Source organism: Meleagris gallopavo, chromosome 6 (assembly GCF_905368555.1).
Source record: "Meleagris gallopavo chromosome 6, MGAL_WU_HG_1.1, whole genome shotgun sequence".
NCBI classification, from domain to species: Eukaryota; Metazoa; Chordata; class Aves; order Galliformes; family Phasianidae; genus Meleagris; species Meleagris gallopavo.
In genome coordinates, this window is record NC_139409.1 from 17,133,879 (window position 1) to 17,143,116 (window position 9,238).

The window sequence follows — 9,238 nt, forward strand, 5'->3', positions numbered from 1 at the left end:
TCCACCCCGGGATCATTTTTGTGGCCCTCCTCTGGACAGACTCCAGCAGGTCCACATCTCTCCTGTACTGAGGACTCCACATCTGGATGCAGTCCCGCAGGTGAGGCCTCAGAGAGGCAGGATCACCTCCCTCACCCTGCTGGCCATTCTGCTTTTGATGCAGCCCAAGTTTTCAGCCCAGCATTTTCCTTCACTGAGCTCCATCCCTCAGAGCTGAATTAGGAGCAGTGTGCAACCCCTGGCTTTTCAGTAGCTATGTCATCTACCTGCTTGAGGATAGATAACGCTGCTTATTAGCATGCTGACTGCTGATGTATTCATCATTAATGCACTACTGAAAAGGGCAGCAGTGACAAACTTCACTGTAAGGCAGATGAAGATGCAGACTGCACAGGCAAAGACCAAATGAAAACTCAGTGGCACTCACCACTCCATTGCTATCAAACTAAGAAAAGCAATGGCTCTGTGCTTTTCTGCTCCTGCTCTCGTGACTTAATAGCAGATACCTTCACCGTGTACTGTGCTGCCGAAGAAGTCGGTGTTTGCTGGGAGCTGATGAGTAGTAATTCCCCAAACCACAGCTCCACAGCACCTGCAACAGAAGAACTGCTGGTTTAAGTGCAGCAAGATGCAAGTTGACTTAATGACTGAAAGGGCTTCCAATAACCTGCTTGTCTTTGACCTAAGATGACCTGAACCGCCTGTAATCAGGTCCCATGCTCCAAAGGAGCAGAAGTGACTCAACAAATCAATGTTGGCTTTTCCAGGCACACAGCATGAAGCGAGACAAAACCTTAGTGCCAGCTCCCAGCGTCTGCCTCACATAATGCTGTGCAAGCGACAGACTTTGGACTTCTCACACACCCATTACTTGGCAGTGCTGCAGATTCTAAATGCCACAGAGACAGCATGTCAGGCACAGCCCCACACGCAGCATTTCCTCACTCTGTTCTCCTGTCCCAGGAATTGGCATTTTGGCTCAGCTGTTCCCAAAGGGGACTTTCCCAGCACCTCAATGGAATGCCCAGCTTCGGGCCTGGCTCTCTTCTCCTTGAAGCAAAATGTAAAACCTCCCATTAGGTGGCAAACAGCAAAGGCAAAATCTAACACTAATGTACACACCAACCATACAGATTGAAGAAACCAACAAATCTTTCCCACTCAATTGGACCTCCGTATTATTTCAGCTTCTAGAAAACAATATTATGAAGTTAAGCATAGATTAATGAAAACTGATTCCACAGATAACACTTTGTATTTTACTAATTTTGTTAGGTTTTTTTTTCCATGTTCCAATTAAATCCAAAATATTATTTATTATTGAGAGGAGGTAAAGTAAATAATTTTGAGAAGAGCATCTGCTGAATACTGTTGTTTTCCTCTATGGTTTCTGAAGAAAAATGCTTGAAAAGCAATTCATATATAAAATGCACTTTGTCTACATCCAGCTTTTGCCTGGCCTGAAATAAAATAATGAATTGTTCCTACTGGACGCCACCCAGATAACAAACCAAAACTCTTTTCTTATTAAGAACAGAAAAAGATTTTTGTTTGCAGAGAATCACAAAAATATAGGCTAGATTTTATGACTTTGTGATAAACATTAACTTTGCTAAATTAAAAAAAGGACCGCATTCATTTCAAGCCCCATATTAGGGAAACAATGTTGCCTTTTTATGGCTATCTATTACATACTAGCTGAATTTCAATAATCAATTGTAATTCAGCACCATATCATCTATTTATATCCGCCGCTCTCAGCCAACTGCAGATTACTGCACTCTTGAGAAGTTTGGCCAGGATTTCAGCAGAGCTGGCAAAGGCGGGCTGGCAAGCTCTTCGCCAATTAAAGCCTCTATAATGACTATATCAGCATGTATGAAATGTAGGAAATGTGACTGGACAAAGCACAAAAACCATACAGTCACACTTACAATGCATGATTCCCTCACACTTCCCTCCAGTTTTACTTTGCTGATACTGCAGAGGTGTACAACAGCTGTCCCATTAGTTTCCAAACTGAAGACGTGTGAGCATTAGCTCTATGTTCCAATTAACGTTAAAAGAGGATTATCCATATTAAAGCATTGTTTATTAGAATAAAAATGACAGCAGAAAGCACTTCCTCACCAGATACATAATAAATATCCAGCCCAAGTGCTAATTGGGTACTCCATGTCTAAGTAACAAACACATCTAATCCATCCTCGTGGATTTCAAAGTGAAGATGGATAATTCTACACGTTTTTCCAGCAAACATTTCCAAGCAAACTCCACATACACTCATAGCAATAAAGGACAGAAATTATTTCCTAGTATCAGAATCCAGGTTTTTGCCAGACAGAGCTCAGTCCAAGGTAGGATTTGTTGTTACCAAAGCAATATCCCCTCCTAATCTCTTGCCAGCATGTGGTCTGTTTCACATGGCTCCAAGAGGACCCTGTAGTTTTGCCCATTGCCATCCCAATGAGCCCAGCAGTGACCCAATGCTGACTCCAACACGCTCATAGAAGGTTCTACTTCCACAGGATTACTATTTGTATTCTTTTAGGTACTAATGCAAGAAAAAGTTCTTAAATCAGTGAATAGTATGTCAGTGATGAGAAAAAAAGGTAATACTGATGCATTTCACTTAAAGTAATCATTTGAGGACAAAAAGCTATACACAATTAGATTCTGAAACAATTAGTAGATGTCTAATTATATGCAATCTTATTACGCTGTGCATTATACTCGAGTTACGCAGCAATACTTCTCATTTATGCAATAAAGCTCTGATAAATTTCAAAGTTAGTACAGAATTGGGCAGCAACGTTGGTTATGCAGTAATTAATTTCACAACCTGCAAAGTTTTTTGACCTTCTAAGAACATATCACATATTGCAAATGAATAAGTAAATGCTTTTTTTTTTTTTGTTCCCCTGAAGATCTTCTCCAAGACTTGCGACTTCAACTGTTCCAACTGCATATCAGACACATGGACAGAGAGGGAGCACACACAGACATGAGCTGGGACTGCCCTAATATCACACCTGCAGAGAAAAGGAGGAGTAGTAGCATGTGTGATTTAGTGGGCATGGTGGTGATGGGTTGATGGTTGGACTAGATGATCCTACTGGTCTTTTCCAAGCTTAACAATTCTCTATATGTTAGGATGTAAGTTATCCAAAACTCCTAAATCAGACAAGGCTAAGTTTCATTCTTCCAGAGCTAAGGCATCCAATAGCCAGTAGTGTGAACATACAGTAGGAGAGCAGTACTTCATTTACTTGTGGCATCAAGTCCCTAAGAGGAAAATAAATAAATAAATAAATAAATAAGGTTGTACAAGCAAGCTCCTGGCCCCAAAACCTGCTTGCTTCAGCTCTTTCTTGCTGCTCTTTTTTACTCTTGCAGAGAGGAGAGCCTCAGGCACCTCATGCTCCTCACCACACAACCTGGCGTTGCTAATGTCTCCTCACGGGGCTCCTGCTCAGTCCTTGCAAAAATAAACGATCATGAGCACAAGGAGCACTGAAACCCTCTTTGGGGATACAGATCACAAGAAAACTGAATGAAATGTAAGCAACAGGTAGGCAAGCTGAGGAGTGAAATGTCAACTTTGGGGAGTTTGAGCAGCAGAGAGGTGCATTTGCTAACGTTGTGTCTTTCATCGGTACCCATCCACAGTCACAAAGCTTGCAAGAACTGTCCAGAAATCCACCAGAAAGAAACCCACGTATTTTTTGTAATCCTCACTGACCACCAGCACAGACTGCCCAAGGGCTATGGAGTCTCCTTGGAGATCTGCAGAAATTGCCTGGACACAGGCTGGAGCACCCTGCTCTGGGTGTCCCTGCTGGAGCTGGGTGGGCTACAAGGACCCTGGGATCCCTCATCAAAGGGATCATCAACCCGCACCAACCCTCAGCCAAACTCGCCACTTTTACAGGGAAACAATTTCTTGCCTCTCCCTTCTGAAAGAAGGGATATGAAAAAGTAACAGGCTAACTGCATCTCCTAATTAATGTAAACATCTCCTAATTGATGCTGATGTAAGACTACTCCCTAAAAGCAAAAAATGCAAAATAAAGAAATAAGTAAATGCACTGTAAGGATAGGGTACTTTGAGGCCTAAAGTAAAAAAGATTAAGAATACCACAGAAGGAGTAAAGAGATACAAAAGATCAGAACTATATAGTAACAAGTCTATGAAAAAAATTACTCAAAGGTCAAAAGATTTTATAGACCTACCATTAAATTGCACAAAGTGTATCTGGCAACTCCTACATACTCCAGTGCAATTCCTATATACTCCAATGGGTCAGTGAAGCATTTCCCTAGATGTATTCAATGGGAAGTAAAAGGAGTTAAAAGGCATAACAGATCATTTTAATAACTCACTCAAAAAAGCACACCTTTACCAGCAAGCAAACCTTTACATTGCTCTGTCCCATTCCACTCTGTCCATTCCACAGAATCTGATTCTTCTCCTGGCATTACCCAAAATTCTGGTACAAATAATATTATTACACAGAGATCTGGCAGTTTGCCTGAATGGCAGCAATGAAAATCTCTGTATTTTCCTTGAATCTTTATATAAATTTTGGACTTAATTCATTTCATGCTGGCTTGGAAAACTACTGTTCCATTATTTAATGAATTCTAAGGGAAAACATTCAAGAATATAGCTAATTCCAGCTTACATTAGGCGAAAAAAAAACTACTACTCAGCTGTTAAGAAAATAAATGGAAGTGCTTTTGCTTATATAAACTATGTATGTAAGTTTCATACATCTTAATGTCAAGCATCTGTGCGAGACTCCATCAGATGACTCATGAAGACATCCTTTTCAGTCTGTAGGGCTTAGACATCTGGTACAACACAAAAATGCTCCTTTGCACCACAGTATAACACATTCAAGAAAAAGCTATTTGTCTCTTTCACTCTGCAAAAAAAAAAAAAAAAAAAATCATCGGTGATGTTTGCTAGAAAATGATGTTTTGAAAGAGGCATAAAGGCCCACATGCCTATAACAGGCTGGGAAGGCCCTCACCACCAACTCAGCAATTTGAATGTTTGGGAAGGAAAGCAATTACCACCAACAGCTCTTTAAAGCTCAAGTCAGCAATTTCAGTATAACTTCCAGGGAGCAAATATGTAGAGGTACCATGGCAAAGCAGCCACATGGGCTTTTCTAGCAGAAGAGACCATGACTGAGGAGAGCACGAGATGTATCAATTGGAACTGAACTAAGATAATCAAACTGGGTCTCCTCTACAGGCCTGAGCTTCTGCCCATCACTACCATAATGTCAACCACATCACCAGCACAATTTGATGTGATGAGCCAAGCCAGACAGAAAGTCCTCATTAACCTCATTCTGGGTGGTGACGCACTGGAACAGGCTGCCCAAGGAGGTTGTGGATGCCCCATCCCTGGAGGCATTCAAGGCTGGCAGATGTGGCTCTAGGCAGCCTGGTCTGCTGGTTGGCGACCCTGCACATAGCAGGGGGTTGAATCTAGATGATCATTGTGGTCCTTTTCAACCCAGGCCATTCTGATTCTATGATTCTCCCCTGCCTGCTAGCATTACTTCCATCCCACTTTCCCAGTTATTTCTTCTGTTTTCTCCCTCTTTACCTTGTTTTGTGTCCTCTGTTTCCTGCCTCCCTATGCTGTCCATTCCCAGTGCCATGTTTGCCACCCCAGTCTGCTTTCTCTTCATTGTTTTCTTCACTGCTTATAATAACTTTTAATTGCTGCCTGCAAACACTGATTAATCAAGACAGCAATTTAAAGATAAGACTTGCAGATTTCATAGACTATTGTATCTATAAAACAATCTGAAAATACTTAGGCTGTCAGTACGTGTTCAAATTTTTCCATACATACGTAACAGTATCAATTGCCATAGGGAGGCAATAGAATATCCTACATGTGTGTATGTATATGAAAATTCCACACTGGCTAGGAGTTAGAACAAGACTGAGAACCAAGCATCCTCATTTTCCACTGAGTGAAAGACGAGCTTCAAAATCATTAACTGTCTCCTTTGCCTTACAGCAAGAGGTCATGGCAAATGTCAAACACAAGAGAGCTGTTCAATTAAGGGCAACCTTACAAAATCCAAACCGTTACCAACAGCAGCCTGGACGTCATCCTTGCCCCAACAAAGCCACCGCCCCGACAGAAGCTATTACACAAGAGTCTGCACTTGAGAACTGCCAAGCTTTAATCTTCAATGGAGAGAAATGAATGTATTCTCTTGAGAAACAATTCTGCCATACCAGAGCAGTGGTTTCTTAGGAATCAACGGGAAAAAAAAAAGAAGAAAAAAAAAAAAAAAGAGGGAAAGAAAAAAGACAAGCTAACTTTTTCCACCTCTTTCAATCGCTTATACCAAAAGCTACACGTATGGCATAACAGCACTGTAATTTATCCCAAAGCAATAAACAGGAAATTGCTATTTCAAATAACAAAAGTAAATAGATGTTCTGAATTGCTAACTTGCCATCTATCTGTTGTCAGGAAAAGAAAAAGATGACTGAATACAAAAGCAATGCTTTCTGGGGTGGGGAGGGGAAGACATTCTGGAAAAAAAGTAACTAAATCTGGTGGTTTTCTCCAATGGCAGTTTTATTGTTGTATGTTGAATGCTTCAGAAAACAGCCCATCTAAGCTATAGTATATTGTCAAAATAGTTTTAGAATAATTTATCTGCAGAACAAGAGGCAGAGAAAAAAAAAGAAAAAAAGGAAAAAAAAAAAAAAAGCTGATAGTTCCAGGCACAGTAGCACAAAAAAATGCTCAGTACTGATCCACCTCCTGCAACTTCATAATGATCTGTGGATAAAGGCTTCGTAAAACTCACAAACCTAAACTGTGACTTGATGTAAAAGTCTCTGGGCCTAAGCACATCAATCAGAGTCCTGAGTCCATGCAGTACAGGGTCAGAGTTTCTGGCTGCAGGAGCTGCGTACTGCGAACACTGCGCTCTGCACAGGGTGAATACAGCAGGACAAGCTACGTGCATAGGGCTCCCTGTGTGCATTAGTTTGGCTGCCATCAAAGCCTACTTTAGGAATGTGAGATTAGATTATATTTCTCGGTAAGCCTAGAGCTGAGGGGAGGGAAAAAAAAAAGTTACTATATTTAGTCAGAGATTTTCTAGCTTGGTCAACATATAAAAATATAATTCTTAGAGGCAGATGATACAGACTTCTGCACACTGCATCCTCACGGTTTGCAAGGTCAGAAGAAAAATAAATAAATAAGTAGTGCGTTGATTTACACCCCTGATTCACAGAAATCAGCTTATTAAAGCTCTCCATGTTTACACCTTAATGCCTGCCATTACGCAGTATTTCACCTAACAGTCCAACCAAGCTTTCCCAACAACAAGCAGCAGCTCCATCCACACAGACCCTCTGAGCACAAACCATGAGAGCCATCCGCTGCCAACTCCTCCAGGCAGTACACAGTGCTCATCCGCAGAGCTCCAAGCAACTATTCTGAAACTATCAGGACACAGAAAGTCCGAAAAAATGAAAACTAATAACAAATACCAATTCTTAAATGACAGCATGAAAATAAAGCATTAACCACAACACTTAAATATTCTGAGAGCCTTACGTCACTGTACCCACCCGTACTGCATGCAGCACTGAACTTTGCCAAGCAGAGACAAGTCAAATTGTGCTATTCTCAAAGTTCACAGTAGTTTTGCTTTGATTCCAGAAGTAGCAGAGAGTCAGCCCTGAGCTGTCAGCAGATCGTATCCCAGGGCACACACACATAGAGCACTCTGAGCATCCTCCAGCCTCGCTCACGCAGTACCTGCGTGCTGGGCAGCACCTCGGGACGGAGAGCCCTTACTCGAGAAGATTTCTGTCTGCAGGGCTCAAAGGAAACACTCCCAACTCACACCGCACAGTCCTAAATGATTTTCCCCCCACTCCTCCAAAGAGCACAGTATAAACATCTTCCAGCTGCAGTCGACGCATGCAACACAGACTTCCTCATCAGCAGCATTACTGGAGGAGAAGTCATTTTTGCCGTACTCCACGCTTACAAACAAGTAACTCGAAAGTTGGACACAGCGATAAGTTTACTCACAGGCAGAAGACACGCAGGGACGCGAGAGGCAGCCGGACCGGCCGAGAGACGCACCTCTGCGGAACCGCCGGCACCGACCTCCGGAGCCCACTCGCGGCTCCTCTCCCGGGGTGCAGCTCCGCGCTCACCGAGTTCGGCGGCCGCTCCCGGGAAGCGGCGGTGCAGCGGAGGTTCGGTGCCGCCCCGGGGATTCGGTGCCGCCCCGGGGGTTCGGCTCCTCAGCGCCCGCCCCGCTGCGTACCACCTGCCCCAAGGTCACCCCTCCCCGGGGGGAGCAAACTTCGGGGCGCGCTCGGCGCCGCGCTGCAGCGGGGCGGAGGGAGCGGAGCGGCGACCGCAGAGAGGCGGAGGCTGCGCGGAGCTGCGCGGAGCTCTCGGTCGCCAGCTGCAACGCGCAGGGCGGGCTGCGCGCCGCTTCCTTCTCTTCCTCCTCCTCCCTCTCTCCCCCTTCCCCCCGACGACTTTCAGTTCACCTGCAGGCAGCCCGGCTCCGCAGCTCTCTCCGGGACTGCAGTCGCTGCGTCAGCGCCCTCCCCGCCCCGCGGAGGGACCCGGACCGGGGCCGCTCGTCCCGCCGGGAAATTTGGGGCAGCCCCCGGGCTGCGCGCAGCCCCCAGCGTGGGGACCCCTCGGGTACCAGACCCCTCCCCGAGCTCCCGTCCCCGAGGCGGCTGCCTGCGGCTGCCGGTAGGGATTGCCCCCGTGCTGTCAATCAGCTCCCCGGTGAGGGGATATAAATATTTATCAGGCATCCTAATAGCCGCATCAGCGGAGCGCTTGGTTCGCGTGACTCAAAGCTCCACGAACGGCCCTACGCGCGCGGGCCGCCCCGGCACCCAGGGCGGAGCGCGGCTGCTGCAGAGCTGGGAGCTGCGAGCTGCGTTAAGCGGGCGCCAGCCGTGCCCCGGCACCCCCAGCCTTCCTCCGCGCGCGGTGTGGCAGCCCGGTGTTTGCTGGCTAGGGTGGTTTGCATCAGGGTACATCCGGCGGCCAGAAAGGGGCTGCTTTCTTCCGTGGGACTGTCACGTTTTCTCGGACAAACCAGGCTTTGTGCTCTAACAGAGGTGGGAAGACACCTTAAGCCAGAATCTGAATGCGCAGAGAGCCCTGAAATAAGCTCAGCTGGGATGCAGTGAACTG

General features: G+C 45.2%; 1 protein-coding gene across 2 annotated transcripts in view; it reads right to left on the bottom strand.

Moving 5' to 3' along the window:
* The window catches only part of KIAA1217 (KIAA1217 ortholog), a 354,008-nt gene extending 345,724 nt beyond the window's left edge, over positions 1-8,284 (bottom strand). The window contains exon 1 of one of the 2 annotated variants that reach the window (XM_085227253.1): positions 8,153-8,284. The gene's annotated coding sequence lies outside the window, so the exon portion shown is untranslated. Of the gene's footprint in view, positions 1-8,098 lie in introns of both variants that reach the window. The other variant, XM_085227252.1, reaches the window with a different exon arrangement.
* Positions 8,285-9,238: the final 954 nt, after the last annotated feature.